General features: G+C 38.8%; 1 protein-coding gene across 2 annotated transcripts in view; it reads right to left on the minus strand.

Moving 5' to 3' along the window:
- Ctnna3 (catenin alpha 3) overlaps positions 1–19449 on the minus strand; it is a 1666920-nt gene that overhangs the window by 526553 nt on the left and 1120918 nt on the right. The window lies entirely within an intron of this gene.

Genomic DNA, 19449 nt, shown 5'->3' on the forward strand with positions numbered 1-19449 from the left:
TTGTTTGGAAGAAACAGCAAGATAAATCCTAAACCTGCCATGCCTTTTGGAGAGTGTTCAGCAGATACAATATGGATTTAGTGTTGGAATTAATATATATATATATATATATATATATATATATATATATATATATATGATGCCTAACAAAAGACCTTTGGAAAGCACAACACATAAGGTGTAGGGCTAAGACTAAGGGGAGATAGGGAAGGTGATTTGATGGGGGAAAAAAATCTCTCTTGGGGAACTAGGTAGAAACCCAAGGTGTTAAAGGGCCACGTGATGAAGATCCTCCCCAAAATTCTGCGGTTTAAGAGAAGCAGGAATCATGGGGAATAATAGGACGCTTTGGAGAAGCCGCGAAATAGCTAAGTTGGTGAAGGAACTGCTCAATGTAATGATAGCTTTAATGGTCAGTCTAACATACTCTGGGATCATCCAGAAAGAGAGTCCCAATGGAAGATTATCTACGTTGGATCAGTTTATGGATATTCCGTAAACGAGTACCATAATGAAGCCTACTGATACAGGAAGACCACGCCCACTGGGGGCAGGCGGGATCCTTGAGCAGGAAAACCGGGCTGTATCAGAATAAAGAAAGCTAGTTGAGCACAAGGCAGACCGGGTGCATCTGTTTTTCTCTGCTGTTGGCTGTGGATACGCTGTGATTTATTTGCTTTGAGCCAATGTGACTACTGGGCTATGATAAACTGTGACCTGGAATTGCAAGCAGAATAAACCCCTTTCTCTGGTTAGTTGCTCCTTGTCGGGGTGTTTTATGTTAGCAGCCGACCTGCCCCAAGAACACGTAGCGAGCACAAAGACCTGGCTTCTCTTGCGAGCATACATACACCAGACGCGCTGACACATGAGGCAGAGGCAAAGAGATCAAACTCTCATGGCCATCCATCCTCTGCATGAAATGAGTTGGAGGACAGCTTGTCTAAACAAACAAACAAAAACGCTTTTAGGTATTTGGATTCACCAGCTGTAATGACTGCTTCTAAAAGCACCCTTTCCATTCAGCAAGCTAACGCCTACGCGTTGCTAAAATTCTTTCAATAGATTATTACAGGAAGAAGGCTGAATTCACTTGCTTAAAAACATTATGTTGGTAGTCTCTTCTTTTATTTCTTTGCTTGTGAAAGAGGGGCACATTAAACTTTAAGGAAATGTGCTGTGACTTTGGCTATAGCTCCGGTGAGGTGCCCCTTGACTTCGGGTTTAGAGTTTTATTAACCTATTAACTTACCACGCACCTCTGTGTACACTGCAAAAGCTCCAGTGTCTGGTGTTTGGACGACTGTGTGCACACGTCTGGGCTGAAATTACGGCTTCCCAGCCAGGCCTCCCTTTAAAGCGCCATGCAGAACTGCCGTGGGGGTGTGGAGCCATGAGTATATGACAGGTGATATTTTGCGAGAACATTTTCTGTTCAACCGCTGATCCAATTTATCTGATTCAACGCTGCACTCTATGAGAAAGCTTTATCCTGCTTGACTGCTGATATTCAGCTTAAATCTAAAAGCAGACACAATTTGGAAGATGTACTAACCCTCTTGAAGACAGAAAAGTATTTCTCCTGAGGTGCATTTCTGGCACTTTACTATACAGACTTGACACACACAAAAAATGACCATTCTCCAGTCTTTTTCACATTTAGCTAAAATTTTAAATGAATTTTATTTTCTTGCTTTCTGTGACTTTTTTTTTCTTTATATCATGACTGTGATGTGTATATATTGGAACCACCCCGGCAATTACCTGGTCAGTCAGTTAGCATTTAAGGGTGTCTTAAAATGCAGAGTCTTATTATATTTTCACTAGACTGTTTTTATATCCTGATAAAAGTTCCCTACTCCCAGCTGCTATCTGCTCCAAACCACTTTCTTTACTGCAAACCTATTTCTTCCTTAAATTCTGAGAGTATTGTGCCTCTCACCACTGCTGGTAATTTCTGGTAGACAAAACAGCTGACTAAAAGCACAGACTAATTTCCCTTGCACAGGAGGCCTCCGTAGGCTAGCCTCTTCTAAGCCTCTTCATTACAGTATGTAGCAGCTCAGTGTCCTGGTCGTAGAGTTTGTGTTCTACCATACGTAGAATATGGTAGCTTTGTGATTTTGCTCTGATTATCACATCAGAGTCATTCCTTCACCTTGCCCAGCTCAGAAGGTGAAACAGTCTTCACTTGGAGAGATGCGAGGAAATGTCACACACTGCTCTTCTCCCCAAACAAGCTAATTTTTTTTCTTTCTTCTTTGTGCTTAAAACCATCCCTGTCTATAAGGCAAAGAGCAGTTATCCCACTGTGCAACTGCTCTTTGTTGTTGGTTTCCCCCAGCTCCTAATTAACCATTTCCTTTCCATCCCTCACCTCATTAACCCTCCTTTCACTGTCAAGTCACATGTGATTTTTTTTAAAAAATTTTGGTATTATAATAATAGTTACATTTTCCTTTCCCTATCATCCCTCCTACCCTCCTAAATCCCCTTTCACATTCTCTTTCAAATTCATGCCTTCTTTTTTTAAAACTAATTTTGGTACATACATATGTGCATATTTTATTTACATACACACACACACACAGAGAGAGAGAGAGAGAGAGAGAGAGAGAGAGAGAGAGAGAGAGAGATTCTTAAATATAAACTACTTAGTCCATATAGTGTTTGCCTATAGTTGTGTAGAGTTGGGGCCTCATGGTCTTTTCCTTTTCCATTTTGGTATATATATTGGTGTCATCTTGTTTAGCTCTTGTTTAGGCAGTCATGTTGGAGAAAGTTTTTGGCTGTGTCTTTTGATGTTACTAGGAGACACGGTCCTAAAGGAAGCCCCTCAATACTGTAGCTCTCAGACTCTTTCTGACTCCCTCTTTAACACAGCTATTCTTATACTTTGCTCCTGGACCTCCCTTAAGATACCAAAAATATATACATAAAGGAATCATTCAGTAAAATCTGAACTAGAACTAGATGGGATGATGAAAATAAAGCCACAAAATAATTTACAACAGGCCAAAGTCATTACAAGAAAGAAATTGGGTGTGTGGATACAAGAGGAAGATGGAGAAAATATTCACAGATTCAAACTTTCTAAGAGAGGAAATCACACTCAAAAAACAACTACAACAAATGGGGGTTTGTTGGCTTTGAGAGCATCCAATCTGGGGATAAAGCTGCACAAAAAGTACACATGATTATGGTGACGAGGTTGTTGTTGTTGTTGTTGATGATGATGATGGCCAAGACAGATGTTAGCAGCCAAAGCCCATTACTGTTCCAGACGCTTGATATCATATCGATTAAATATCAAATATTAACACCACAACATAAGAGATGTAATCATCACCACTTCCAATGACCCTCCAATTAAGGAAACAACGTTATCTCTCTGCCCCAGATGGAGTTCATTCTCTGAACCTGTACCCTAGACTATCTTTCCTACAAATATATAAATTTATGGTGGCATTAATGTTGCTAATTCTTGTAAGTAAACATACTCAAGGAAATATTACATTACTATCTTTGAAATAAACCAGTGTGTGTGTGTGTGTGTGTGTGTGTGTGTGTGTATAACTTGAATTTGTGTTGTAAGTTGTCTATAGTCATAAATTTTCATGTCATTAAGCAAATTAACATTGTGGCAGAGGTTTTGTCAAGTCCATCTTCAGACTAGATCATCCCTAACAGGAATTAGACACCCATTAAGTAATTACTATATCTTCTTCCTTCTCCCAGCATCTAACACCTTCCACTGTGTGTATTTCACTGAATATTATCACAGTTATTTCATAAAGGTAAAACTTTATTTTTTTCCCTTTGTACTAGGCTTATTTTATTTATATGCTTTTTCCAGTTTCCTCTATGTTCTAGCATGTGTGATTTTTTTAAATTCCTCTTAAATTTAAGTAATAGAGCACTGTATACAGTATGTTGTGATCCAGCAAAAGGGAGATGTGAGGGGAGCACACCCTCTGTGTGTGCTGACTGGACAACTTCAGGTTATCCAGTGGTTTCCAGCCACTTTCAAGGCACGGCTCACTGCCCTGTGCCAGTGGTGCTCACAGATGGTGAACGCACACTCTCCCAATTCTCTGGGTGCTCAAAACTAATGATAGAGCTTTCCTTTTAAAAGAATATTGCAATGTAAAGTGTCTTGCATTAGAGGCGATAGATGGTGTAAACCAAAAATTACGGAAGTTATTGGGAAGGAACATAAAGGGAGAAAGAGTAAGAAAGAAGCAGAAGGAGAAAGAAAGAAATGGAAGAAGGAGGGAAGAATGGAAATGAGGAAGGAATGAAGGAACAAACAAGCAAGAAAAATGTAGAAAGAAAGAGAGGGAAGGAGGGAAGGTAAGAATGAAAGACGGAGGGAGGAAAGAAAAAAGTCTTGTGGTTATGTACAGCAGGTAATTTATACAAATATGTCCTTTCATGGATATCATCAGCATTTAATAATCAGTTATTAGTTATTTTTTGCACTAGAAATGTAAGTTTTTTTCCTAAAGAAAACCCTGAAATCAAGGCTCTGCACACTGTCTACCCTGCTATTACCACTGTAATAATTTTCAAAAAGCCCTGTATCCCCTGAAATTATAAAACAAACACAGTTTCTACTACATCAATGTATCAAGCCCTGTCTTTATTACAAAACGGTGACTTCGCATCCCTGAAAAGAGCACCAGATATGATGACCTACAGTAGCTAAACTTTTGCAAAGATGATGCCTTTCCTCCCAAATTACTCAAAATACCTATAAAACAATTACTTTAAAAGTTAAAATAAATCTATGTAATTTAATTTTTTTTCCAGACACAGTTCAATACTGGCTTTGATACAAGTAACCTTAAAATTTTAGTTACTATAACAAAAGCACTTTGCGGATTAAAATGATGAGTTATGTACTGAGAGGTCTGACTGCTGCAGTGTCATGGTGAGTAGAGGAAATTAAAAATAACCAGATATATGATACTTCCAAAGGCACCAGTGCTTGCAAATGAGCCGAATTTATCTTCTGTGTGAATTAGCCCTGGTATAGCAAGTTTAAAATTTTAGCTGCCATAGTGATGTCATCATATCAGGTTCCCATCCTCTGCTTTCTTACATTGGTTGCTTAGATGCTTCTCCTTGCTAATGCTGTTTTTCCCCACTCTTCTTCTTCTTTTTTTTTCTTTTTCAGCTTAGAAACGACTTTTGCATTGAACTTCATCTTTTGGAAATTAACATTCAGAATTAAGGCATACGATATTTGCCACCATGGCCATCTGTCATCATAGCTCTATGTCAAATGAGGAGAGCACCACAGAGGCAGAGGAGACGATCAGGATGAGGAATGCTGACTTGTCATGGACTCGAGTTCTACAGACCCCTAATGTCAAAACGTTCTGCTTTGGCCTCTCAACCTTGTAATCTCCTTTCTCATGAGCAGGTAAGCCTGCTTAGAGGATTATTCACAGTAAATCTTGTCACAAGGCTTACCTTGCCTTTGAGTGCACATAAGAAACTAAAATAGAATACTCTAGGGGTTAAATTATTTTTAGGACAAATGGCAAAGATTTTTTTCTGAAGAAATATGGCTTTCTTTAAAATTATGTATCAGGATAAAATTTTATATTTCATAATCGGTGTCAGCAAAATATTAAAAAAATGACCTAGTGCAGTGTGAATCACAGAGAATGCAATAAATAGGGAAATTAATGTCCTTTAATAAATATTTGAATAGTTGCCATGCCACACATAGTAATCAAGCTGTGTCCCAACCACTGAAGGGAACTTTAAAGCTATATAAATTATTAAATAACATAAGTGACTGAAGAGAAATAGTAAATTAACTGTGTGATATTAGACATCATTATTAGCAAACTGGTTACAGATGAATGAAAATGAAATTTTGAGTCAAATCCTACATTTTAACTTACCGCCTTTAATATCTATTCTATTTAATATCTATTCTAAATTGTTACTTTTTGCACCTTTTATGATCTACTTAAGTTATTTTTTTCAGGTTTTAATTTTTGTTTCCTATTTTTTTACATCATTTTTATTTATTGACTGTTTTTATATTTTTCTTCACAATTTATTCATTATATATCCCAATTGAAGCCCCCTCCTCAACTCCCCCAAGTCCTACCCTCACTCCCTCTTCCACCACCCCCTTTCCCTAGTCCACTGAAAGGGGGAGTTCTCCACTATTGTCATCTGCCCATAGCTTGTTAAGTCTCATCAGGACTGCTTGGATCCTCTTCCTCCGTGGCCTGACAAGGCAGAGAGCAGTCAACTTTGTTCATGATAGAGGCAGTCCCTGATCCCCTCACTCAGAGATTCGCATGGACACCAAGCTGCCAACTGGCCATATCTGAGCAGGGGGTCTATTCTTTTTTAACAACAAAACTTAACAACATAAATATGAGATGAGACAAAATCCATTACTTCGAAGTTGGATAAAGCAAAACAGCAAAAGGAAAAAAAGCCCCAAGAGAAGGCACAAGAATCAGAGACCCACTCGTTCACACGTTCAGGAGTCTCATGAAGTTATTAAACTTAAAATTACAATACATATACAGAGGACCTGGTGCAGACCCATTCAGGGACTGTACTTGCTGCTTTGACCTCTGGGAGTTTGTATGAGCTTTGTTTGGTTTATTGAGAGGGTCTTATTTTCCTGTTGTCCTCCATTGCATTGGGCTTCCACACTCTTCTGCCTCCTCTTCCCTGGGATTCACTGAGCTATGAGTGGAGGGATTTGATGGAGACATCTCATTTAGAATTATGTGTTCCAAGGTCTCTCTCTTTGTAATTTAATGACCGAATTTATGAGGACCATTAAAATGTGTTACATATGTGGATAAAGAGTTGGTTCAGCAATTAATAGCAATGGATGATCTTGCAAAGAATCTAAGATTGGCTCCCAGCACACACAGGACAGCTCACAGCTGTCAGTAATGCTAGCACAAGGGAATCACTGCTATTTTATCGACTCTGCAGGCATCAGGGATGCACATAATAAACATATGTAAATGCAGACAAACACTTGTACACATAAAACAAAAAAAATATTTTTAATGTTAATTTATAGTTTGTTGGCAGAATTATTTAGTTTAGTTATGTAAAACAACTCATAATTGAAATACTTTATGAATGACTATGGATACAGATTATGAAACTACAAGAATGTCTTGGGAATTTAAATGATGCCATTTATACAAACATGTAAATACGGAAAACTGATGAAAAAATTAGGCTAAAAGATCACATTGATATTCTAATTAGAAAACATTGGTTTTTATTTAAATATACAAGTTTATAAAGAGCTTATCTAAAGTAAAACTAACAAGAGTGAAAAAGTTCCTCATGCAGAGAAAACCTGGAAATAGTAATCCACATTCTACTGTTAGACAATGGAAATACTTTTTAATAATGAAAAAAATAGACAACATAATTATTTTCATCTATTATAATATTCTACTCAGTGCATTAGTAGGTAGGGGATTTGGAATGAAAGAAATATGTAGGATTTTCTGAATCATAAAGGTTCAAGGAGGATTGTTTCTGCAAAACAAGCCTGAGATTTCACCTTACACCCATCAGCATGTCTAAGATCAAAAACTCAATGGATGAGGCATGCTGGAGAGGTTGTGAAGAAAGGGGAACCCTCCTCCATTGCTGGTGGGAATGTAAATTGTACAACTACTTTAGAAATCAATCTGGTGCTTTCTCAGATGATTAGAAATAGTGTTACTTCAAGATCCAGCTATATCACTCCTGGGCATTTATCGGAAAGATGCTCAACCGTACAACAAAAGCATTTGCTCAACTATTTTTATAGCAGCTTTATTAATAGCAGCCAGAAGCTGGAAACAACCCAGATGTCCCTCAGTTGAGGAATGGATACAGAAATTGTGGTACATATACACAATGGAATACTAATCAACAATTAAAAACAAGGAAATCATGAAATTTGCAGGCAAATGGTGGGAACTAGAAAAGAAAACCCTGAGTGAGATAACTCAGAAGCAGAAAGACACACATGACATATACTCACTTATAAGTGGATATTAGACATATAATATAGGATAAACATACTAAAATCTATAGTACTAAGAAGCTAAACAATAAAGTCTAAGTGGATCAAAGACCTCAACATAAAACTAGATACACTAAATCGGTTGGAAGAAAAAGTGAGGAAAACCCTAGAGCTTATTGGCACAGGAGACAACTTCCTAAACAGAACACCAACAGCACAGTCTTTAAGAGCAACAATCAATAAATGGGACCTCATGAAACAGAAAAACTTCTCTAAAGCAAAGGACTGTCATCAGAGAGCCTACAGACTGGGATAGGATCTTCACCAGCCCTGTATCTGACAGAAGGCTGATATCCAGAATATATAAAGAACTCAAGAAATTAAGAAGCCATACATCAAGCAATCCAATTTAAAAAATGGGGTATAGAGCTAAACAGAGAATTATCTGTAGAGGAATATAGAATGGCAGAGAAACACTTAAAGAGATGCTCAACATCCTTACCCATGAGAGAGATGCAAATCAAAACGACCCTGAGATTTCACTGTACACCCATCAGAACGGCTAAGATCAAAACCTCAAGTTTTTGCTGGAGAGGATGTAGAGAAAGGGGAACCCTCCTTGATTGCTGGTTGGGAATGTAAACTGGTACAACCACTTTGGAATTCAATCTGGCGCTTTCTCAGACAATTAGGAATAGCGCTACCTCAGGATCCAGCTGTAGTACTCCTAGGCATATATAGAAAAGATGCTCAAGTACGCAACAAGGACATTTGCTCCATCATGTTTGTAGCAGACTTATTTGTAATAGCCAGAACCTGGAAACAACTCAGATGTCCATCAACGGAGGAATGGATACAGAAATTGTGGTACTTTTAAATAGTGGAATACTACTCAGCAATTAAAAACAAGGAAATCATGAAATTTGCAGGCAAATAGTGGGATCTAGAAAAGATCATCCTGAGAGAGATATCCCAGGAGCAAAAAGAAACACATGGTATATACTCACTTATATAGACCTATAAGAGAATAAACATATTGAAATCTATACACCTAAAGAAGATAAACAAGAAAGAGGACCCAGGATGAGATGATCAATCCTCAGTTAGAAAGACAATTGGGATGGACATTGGATGTAGGAGAAAACAAGTAACAGGACAGGAGCCTCCCACAGAAGGCCTCTGAAAGACTTTACCCAGCAGTGTATCAAAGCAGATGCTGAGACTCATAACCAAACCTTTGGCAGAGTGCAGGGAATCATATGAAAGAAGGGGGAGTTAGTATGACCTGGAGAGGACAGGAGCTCCACAAAGACCAAATATATCAGGACACAGGGGTCTTTTATGAGACTGTTTCTCCAACCAAGGACCATGTATGGATATAACCTAGAACCCCTGCTTAGATGTAGCCCATGGTAACTCAGTATCCAAATGGATACCCTAGTAAGGGCAACAGGGACTGTCTCTGACATGAACTCAGTGGCTGGCTCTTTGATCTCCCCCTCCCCAAGTTAGCAGTCTTGCTAAGCCACAGAAGAGGACATTGCCACCAGTCTTGAAGATACCTGATAAACTAGGGTCAGGTAGAAATGAGGAGGACCTCCCCTATCAGTGGACTTGGAAAGGACAAAAAGGAGATGAGGGAGGGAGGGTGGGATTGGAAGGGAATGAGGGAGGAGCCTATGCCTGGGATACAAAGTAAATAACCTGTGATTAACATAAAAAATAAAAATTATAAAAAAATAGAAGCTAAACAACAAGGAAAACCCTAGGGAAAAGGCTTAATTCTCATTCAGAAAGGCACACAGGATAGATATCAGAATCAGTAGAAGACAGGGAACAGGACAGGAGCCTTCCACAGAGGACCTTTTAAAGACTGTACTCACTAGGGTATTGAAGGCAATACTGAGACTCATAGTTAAACTTTGGGCAGAATGCAGGGAATCTATTTGAAAAAGATATAAAGACCTGGAGGGGACAGGATCTCCACTAGGAGCCCAACAGAGTCAAAACCTCTGGGCTCACGGGTACCTGCAGAGCTTGATGAATCAACCAAGACATGGAGAAAACCTAGATTCCTGCTCAGATATAGCCCATGGGCAGCTCATTCTCCTTGTGAGTACCCTAGTAAGGGAAGCAAGGGCTATCATTGACATAGATTCAGTGGCTGGTTATTTGATCACCTCCACATGGTGAGGTGGCCTAACTGAGCCACAAAGAAAAAGGATATGGAGAGTCCTGACAAGACCTGATAGGCTAGGGTCAGATAGTAGGAAGGAGATCCTCCTCTAACAGTTGGCTAAGGGAGGGACATAGAGGGCATAGTGGGAGAGAGGGTGGGACCAGGAGAAGATGAGGGAGGGGGCTACAAAGTGAATAAATTGTAATAAATAATAATGATAAAGAAAAAAATGTAAAGGTGTAAGTAGGTGATTTGAAAGACAAATTTATTATCTATGCCAAATCACTTTTGTTTTTAAATGAATTTTATTCCAGAAACATCTATGAATGTACCATCTAGCCTCATATAGGCACAAATGGAAAATTTAAGCTACTCACTAATTGCCAAAATGTCTTTTAAAAAATAAGAGGCTGGCAAATATAAAAGAAAAAAGTTTGCAGTGTCTAAATGTTGGGGATTAGAAATTCTTCATAGACTTGGAATTTCTGAAGATACAGCTTCAGTTTTAGCACTAAAATGAGTTAGAGAAAATTAAGTTATTTAAAGAATTTAACTTTATGAAGTGTTAAGGGATATTTTCTATGCACACATTATTCTTCGAAGATTTTTTTAAAAAAGTTAGAAAATAGAAGAAGCAAAAACTCAGAAAATATTTTCAGGCATATAAGGAAGACATTTGTATATGAGCATTTAAGAAAAGAGAACATATAAAATGTAGATTATATAAGCAATAAATCGCTGTGGGAAAGGTATGCTAGGAATATATACATATATAATATAAAGTAAAATTTGAGGTAAAACAGGATGATTCTCTCTCCTCTCTCCTTTTTTTCTCTCTCTCATTTTCTCCATCCCTCTCTCTCACCACTCTGTTTCCTTCTTCTTGCTTTAGTTTCCCTTCTCTTCATTTCCTTTTCTCCCTCCCTTCCCCTTTTCCTCACCTCTCCTCTGCCCTTCTCCCTACTCTAAGTTCCTCTCATTTTCTCTCCTTTTTCTTCACTCCCTAGAAAAAAATAATTTTTGATGTGAGTTCCTTGATTCATCATATGACTTCTATTATTCATTAATACTATCTCACTGTTAGTCATTCTGGAACAACTGAGGTAGCATTAACTCAGGTTCTAGTCGTTCTTTACCATGGGCTCAGAATTTGGACCTCTATCTCCTGTAGGACAAACTTAAAATCATGTAACTTAGTCTAAAGCCTTGAGACCTTTGACCCGTGTTTATCTATCCAGTGTTATTGCCTCCTCCGTCTCCATCACTCCCTCCTATTTCTGTTCTTTCTTTATTTTTGCCTAGGGTGTTCATTTCTGCTGTTCCCTTTGAGTCCAATTCGTCCCCAGGGCTCACTTTAAGCATCATTTCCTCGGGGTAGCCTTATGAAATCTAGGTCAGCCTCTTTCATTATGTACTTTCATGAAACAATGTCCCCTTCCTTTGGAGTCTCGCTGTGCAGTAGAGTGAACCTCTGACTCATGCATGAGCCTTGTCTCCCACTGTTTGCCAAAAGCAGGGCTCTTAGTGGTTCAGTGCTATTTCCTCAAGGCATGTGGACAAGGCCAAGTAGATCCTTCACCTCATGTTACCCACCCCACACAAAGGTTCCTTCTGCTTCAGGAACACAACAAATGTATGAAAGCTTTCCCAGGAGATTGAGCTTGGCCTCGGAAGAAACTCTTCTGTCTTACTTTATCTGATGGCGGTGTGCTCATGTCATTTTATTTATAACCAACCCGTGGAAACAGAAAAAAAAAATAAGGCTAGTGATAATGCTCAACTGCTAAAAATAGAAGGTGCACGGAATCTTCACATTCAAGTGTTCTGGTGGTTATTCCAAGCTGGGGGACTGCTTAATGTCACAAGGCTTTATACATTCCACTCCACCATATTGAGACTGGACATAGGGAAATCTGAGTGTTAAGTGGGCATTGATCTCATGAGACGGCTATGCTCAAAATCTGACACTGTTTAAATCAAGATCAGTTAAACAATTTAAAGAGGCCTAAAACCCCTAAGGAAATAGAAGTGGTCATTAAAAGCATACCAATAAAAAAAAAATCTCAGAGCCACAGGGTCAGATGGTTTTAATGCAGAATTCTACCAGTCTTTCAAAGAAGAGTTAATACTAATACTCCTCATTCTGATACATCAACCATGCAAAGACTCAACAAAGAAAAAAAAATTGAGACCAATTTCCTTTACAGACACAGATGCAAAATACTCACACACCAAATCCAAGAACATATCAAAAACATCATTAATCATGATCAAGTAGGCTTCATCCCAGAGATTCAGAAATGTTTCATCATACGAAAACCTGCCCATGTAATCCACCACATAAGCAAATTGAAAGAACAAAACAAACAAGCAAACAAACACAATCATCTCATTAGTTGCTGAAAAAGCCTTTGACAAAATACAATGCCCCTTCAAGTTAAAAGTATACAAAGTATATACCTAAACACAATAAAGATAATATAGAGCAAGACAATGGCCAATATCAAATTAAATGGAGAGAAACTGAAATTAGGGACAAGGCTGGAAAACAACCTAGATCTCTCTCAACCAAAGAATGGATAAAGGAAATGTGGTACATTTACACAATGGAATACTACTCAGCTGTTATAAACAATGACATCATGAAATTTGCAGGCAAATGGTTGAAACTAGTAAGATCATCGTGAGGGAGGTAACAGGCCCAGAAAGACAAACATTGTATGCATTCACTTATAAGTGCATGTTAGTGAAAAAGTACAGGATAATTATGATATAATCCACAGACCTAAAGAAGCTAAGTAACAAGGAGGTCCCAAGGAAGGACAATTGAATCTCACTGAGAAGAGGAAATAGAACCGACAAGGGGGTTGATGGGGAGTGGGGACTGGTGAAGGAGGGGGTTGGGATGATAATAAGAGAGATCAGATGGAGGGAGAGAGTATTGGAAGAGACAACTGGAATAGGGGTGGCATCGTTCTGAAGAGCTAAAAATCCCAGGAATCTATGAGGGTGACCCTAGCAAAGACAACTAGCAATGGTGGATACGGAGTCTGAAATGTTCATCTTCTAACTAGGCAAGACTTCCAATGGAGGAATTGGGACACCAGTCCAGCCACAAAACCTTCAGTCTACAATTTGTCCAGCATATCATATGTGCATGGGTAAAGATAGAGCAGAAATTGAAGAATGGACAAACAATGGAATACCCAGCTGTAGATACATGACAAGAGAGGGAGTCCACCCCTGACATATTAAATGTATTCTGTAATAATTGTCTAGCACAACTGTCATCAGAGAGGTTTCACCCACCAGTTGATAGGAAAAGAGGCAGAGACCCACAGCCAAATATTAGGTGGAGCTAATGGAATCCTGTGGAAGAGGGGGAGGAAGGATTGAAGGAGCCAGAGGGTTCAAGGACCACATAAGCAAACCTACAGAATCAGCCTACCTGGCACATAGGGGCTCAGAGAGACTGAATCTCTAACTGGAGAGCATGCATGGGACAGACCTAGGCACTCTGCACATATATAACAATTGTGTAGTTTGGTCTTCATGTGGGACTCCTAACATTGGCAGCAAGGGCTGTCTCTGACTCCGTTATCTGCCTTTGGGTCTCTTTCTCCTAACTGGGCTTCTTTGTCTAGCCTTAATAGGAGAAGATGTATTCAGTCCTACAGCAACCTGATATGCCAAAGCTGGTTGATACCTATAGAAGGGCTCCCTTTTAGTTAGGAGGAAGAGAGGCAAGGTGGCTGGGGGTGATTAGAGGGAGGTACTAGAAGAAGAGAAGGGAGGTGAAACTGTGATTGGGATATAAAGCAAATAAATAACTTAATTAATAATAATAATTGATAATAATAATAATTTGAACATTTTGCTGGTTCTTCAAGATTTCAATTACTTGTTTGTTTTGTCAGTTAGGGACAAGAAAAAGAAAATAACAGAGAATGGAGGTGAGAGTCCTCATATGGAAACACTCCTTCAACTTTACCAGCCAAACCAGAGAGCCCTCTACTCTCCTTAAATAGCCGTGAGACAAAGTGAAAGCTATAGATGGAAGAATTAAAATAAAATAAGTATTACCAGATATTCCCCTTATCATGGGCTATTAGTGACATTTTTGTAGCTACTATTTCATAGAAATTTTATATATATAATATTACACATTTCATATTGTATTATAGGAATTATATACATATTATATATAATATAATAATTATATGTAGATAATTTCTTTGTGTGTATTTGATATATATATGACTTCTGTATATATGATACATGAATAGAATGTTCTCTATAAAGAAACAATGTTATTATTCTAAGATTAGAAACTCTTTCAATAATTTAGACAATCCATCTAACCTTTTTTATAATCATCAATTAAGAATATAATATCTAACAGAAAATTTTATAAGATTGCATTATTTACAATTTAAAATAATTTATTAGTTCAATAGTAAAATTCATGGGCTGCAATTTGAAAATAGAGGTGAACTATAATGACATGATAGTCATATACTTCATATGTATAACATATGTATATGTATGTACATCACGGTTCAAATTATTAAGTGCTTGAAGAGCTAGAGATTGCTCAGTCTGTAAATTGATCATTGTGTAAAATGAAGATTTGAACTGAATTCCTAACACCTATGTAAAAGTCCATGCTCAGTCATGTTTGCATGTAATCCCAGCACTGGGGAGAAAGAGATAGACAGAGATAGGTGGGCATCTGAGGCCCACTTGGCAAGCATACTAGACTAGGTGGTGACCTTGGGTCCCAGCGAAAGACCTCGTCTCAAACTCCAAGGTCTATGCACCTGAGGAACGGTACTTAAAGATGGCCCTCTGCTTTCCGTCAACCAATTCAGACGCACGCACACACACACACACACACACACACACACACACACACACAGAGAGAGAGAGAGAGAGAGAGAGAGAGAGAGAGAGAGAGTTCAGTTTTGAAGGGAATTGCGCCTTCATTCTGAGCATAAAAGGAAACGTGTCCATTTCTCCATCAAATAAATGTCACCAAACCATTTAAAAATATTCACCAATAAAGCCAGATCCTTTTGGATCAAAACAGATGAGGAAGGTCTGAGTTTTTGTTTCCTTCTCTGGGACTGAATGGCTCGGGAATGTGCGGTGACGATGAGCTAGCCCTTAGCACCCCAGCTTACTCTAATCATTCTGTGCTTAAGGGCATCAGCCTAATTCAGGAGTTACTTTCTCAGTGTGTCTTAACAGGAAAATGACTGAACTTCCAGTGACTTAACTGAAGCAATCCAAGTACAAAAGCCTCATCATACAGACATGATCAACACTGCACACTGAAAAGCATGTCCTCTCACATGCTGTAATACAAAGTGGTACAACTTATTTGCAGCAAAGGTCCCAGCAGATGCTGAGTAAGGCAATGACTATTAATTACTAATCTGAACTCAGAGCTCTGTGTATATAGTACCCAGAAATACTTCCTGGCAGTTGGACTATGTAAATTAGAAACAGGGACAGGAAGAAATTCTCTGACAGCAGGTTTTAACAGCAAGCAAAGTCTACTGGAAGAGTTACTGGCTCTTTAAAACATGGATTGGGAGGAAATGAAGTTTCTCCATATTGTAAGCCAACAATAATTTCCATGGTGACTGAGGTTTTGGTCTGTTTCTTTGCTTACCTATCAGACACTATAACTCTGTTCGATTTTCAAGTCTTATTTTCAACCCTTTCAGTAAGGGAACATGAGGGTATGGTCTGTGTTTATCCATAATGGGCTGAAGCTACACCTGAAAGATGCTGAACAATTGAATGCGAGTGATGAGGACTGTGACCAAGGAAAGAACAGTTCTCCAAGTACCTAGCTTGAACGCCTCAACTGATGATTGAAGTAGCACAGAACATTTGCTTTTGGTGAACAAAATTATTAGATAGAGCATTGTACAGGATATTGCAACAAATCAGTTTCATAATACAGAGATTCCAGAAACAAAATCAAGGAATGGGAAAATTGATCTTCTAAATCATGAATTCCAGGTTTTGAAAGGTAGAAGAAAAGACAAACAAAGAGAGTAGGGAGGGTTCTGGTCCTCAAGAAGATATCCAAAAGGAAGTGGCTAGAAGTTCATAAAAATTCCAATAAGAGGATAATGACCTTGGGGGAAAAATGCTGGTGATCAATGGATTAAGGCAGGAATAAATAGAAACTCAGGAAACTGACATTATACAGACACAGTGTCCTCTGTGGAGAGGTTTTGGTGAGAGACCGTGATAGAAATTTGATGGAAACATAATGAGGGGGAAAAAAGACTATAAAGGAGATAATGTACAATTCAAAATGTATATATTTAATAGACCTTCTATGTTAAGCATTACAGTGAATTATGTGTTGACACTCTCTGTCTCTTCCTCCTGTTTCCTTTCATTAGCTGAGTGTATAGGGAAAAAATATTCACTCTGAAATGTGTTATTTTGTTTTTTGTTTGTTTGTTCATATGTTTGAAACACTGTCTTGTCTTTTACACAAGGCCGGACTCAAACGCATTATCTAACCCAAGCTGGAATTGAATTCATGGTATCAGTCATGTTGCAGTCCTTTCAAGTCCTGGCAGTGCAGGGACATGCCACCTGGCCTGGCTTGTTCCCCCCTAAATTTTCATGCAGGCACTTATTGCTATAAACATCCCTCTGTCTTCATTGTGTGCCATTTGTACAGAGAAAATAAAAAGGGCTGTGAAACAGTGCAAAAGCATTAGGGCTAAGTATTTTTCATGTTAAACACAGTTTTTACTGAAAGAGTCACATAAAATGTAAAACCATCAGTAGATCATCTAGTCACACATGACATATTTTCTTTTGTGGAGATTGTTTTCATTTTCCAAATAACTTGAATAGTCTCCTTGGTTTAGAAAATGCAAACAAAACTAGCTTGCTGCCTAGGAGGAAATATAATAATCAGCTTCCAAATAAAACTGATAATTTACTTAAATCACAGAAATAAACTGTGAACAACTGTCAGAGGGATTGGAGTTCTGATTGGTCACACAGACAAGATGTAGCTGTCAGAGCCCATGGTTACACTCCATGTTCAGTGTCTCAGGAGAAGGATGAGACAGCTGAGTCATCAGCATTTTTAAACATTTGTTTGTGTGAGATAGCCTGAGATTGAATTTTTGTGACGCTACTTATTAAGAATGAAGCCCTCTCTACTGTGTGTGTGTGTGTGGTGTGTGTGTGTGGTGTTGGTAGGTTTCATGGAGACAGAGTCATGCTGTGTATCACTCAAGCTATCCTTGAACTCCTGAGCATCTCTTTGCCTGGGATCTCTACATTACAGGCATGTGTACCATGCCCAGTTAGCATAAGGAGCTAATTAACTCATAAATATTAAACTGGACTTCAGCAATGTGAAGCCCCTTCTTCAAGAGTTCAAAGTAGGCTGAGAGGTGAAAGGCAAGGCCACAGTCATTTTTCAAGTTCACGGGTAAGCCCTCAATCTCAGACACCACCATTGTTCAGTCTGCTCGTAGAGTAGTAAAACACCTTTAGTGCGTGGCCTCAAAATACCCCGCTTCCCTCCATGATATTTTTCAGTGACAATCCTTTTTGTTGTCCTTTTTCATTATTATCCACTTTTACAATGAGGGAGTATCCAGCCTGATAGTCAGAAGAGTATGTTTATTGAAAATATCAGTTGAATCCTTTGCTCTCTTACTCTTGGGGAATGGCCCTAGGAATATGTTGGCTTTACAGAGTTCAGCTAACTAATCAACAGATGTCGCAAATGGTACTGATGAACCTACAGTTTTTGGAAATGGTATATTTAGTGACTTTGAGCATGTGGCTTTGGCCTTGAGTAGTCTTCTTGGGCACATTTTTAAGACCCAGCAATATTGCAACCAATATAGCAAAGGACTCGCTATGCTGACATCTCAGCCTGAGGGTTCTCGCAGCAGGTGTCTGAGATTTTACTGACATGGCATTTAGCCATTTCAATAATTAGCAAAAGGTCATTTGTGTTTCATGTTGGATAAGCCAACCAGTTGAACCATGAGGGAGAGTTCAGACTTTGTTCTGCTGACAGGATCTGCTGCATAGTGAAGATCAATGGGGCTCACAATGCTATCTTGCTAAAAAACAAAAACAAACAAACAAACAAAAAAAACCTAGTGGTTGTAAACCAATGACCCTTGGGGGGGTTGCATATCAGTTATTTGCATTACAGTTAATAACAGTATCAAAATTACAGTTATGAAGTAGCAATGAAATAATTTTATGGTTGGGGGTCACCACAACTTGAAGAACTATGTTAAATGATCACAACATTATGAAGGCTGAGAACCACTGTTGTGAATGAGTCCTAACTCGGAAAAAGTTTAGCTCTGAAGGAACACTTTAGGCACAGTTCACATACCAGCTTCGACTGGTTTTCATTATAGTACTTTTAAAATTTGCACAGTTAGGACACTTGCTCAACTACATTCATAGCAGCTTTATTCATAATAGCCAGAAACTGGAAACAACCTAGATGCCCCTGCACTGAAGAATGGATAAAGAAACTGTGGCACATTTAAACAATGGAATACTATGCAGCTACTAAATACAAAGGAATCATGAAATTTGCAGGCCAATGGATAGAACTAGAAAAGATCATCCCAAGTGAGGTAACCCAGATCCAGAAAGACACACATGGTATGTATTCACTTAAAAGGGAATTTTAGGTATATAATACTCTGAGTAACAGACCTCCCTTCCCCCCTCCCCAGAAAATAACAAGGAGAATCCAAGGGAGGATACAGAAATCTCACTTGGAAGGGAAGACAGAATAGACAGAGAGTAGGAACAGGGTTGGAGAGGAGGCTTAAAGAGTTAAAAGGATGGAGCTCAGACCTGGAAAGAGAGAGGGAGAGAGACAGAAAGCTTGTAGAGAAGAGAAACGGAGGGTGGAGATATCTCTGTGACAAGCTGGATACCTAGGTCAGAGGATATGTGAGGCATTCAATCAGAGACTCCTAGTAGCAGAGGCCACAGAGACTGAAAAAAACGCCCACTAACTAGAATAGTCTCCTAGTAGAGGGAGGGAAATACCATCCCACCCTCAAAAACTTCTTCCCCAAATTTACTGGGCCTACATGATGTCCAGGGATAAAGATAGAGCAGAGATTGGAGGATGCACAACCAATGCCTGGCCCAACCAAAGAGCCACCCAATGAGAGAGTGCTAACCCCCGACACTATGAACACTCTGCTAA

Source organism: Meriones unguiculatus, chromosome 16, assembly GCF_030254825.1.
Source record: "Meriones unguiculatus strain TT.TT164.6M chromosome 16, Bangor_MerUng_6.1, whole genome shotgun sequence".
Taxonomy (NCBI): domain Eukaryota; kingdom Metazoa; phylum Chordata; class Mammalia; order Rodentia; family Muridae; genus Meriones; species Meriones unguiculatus.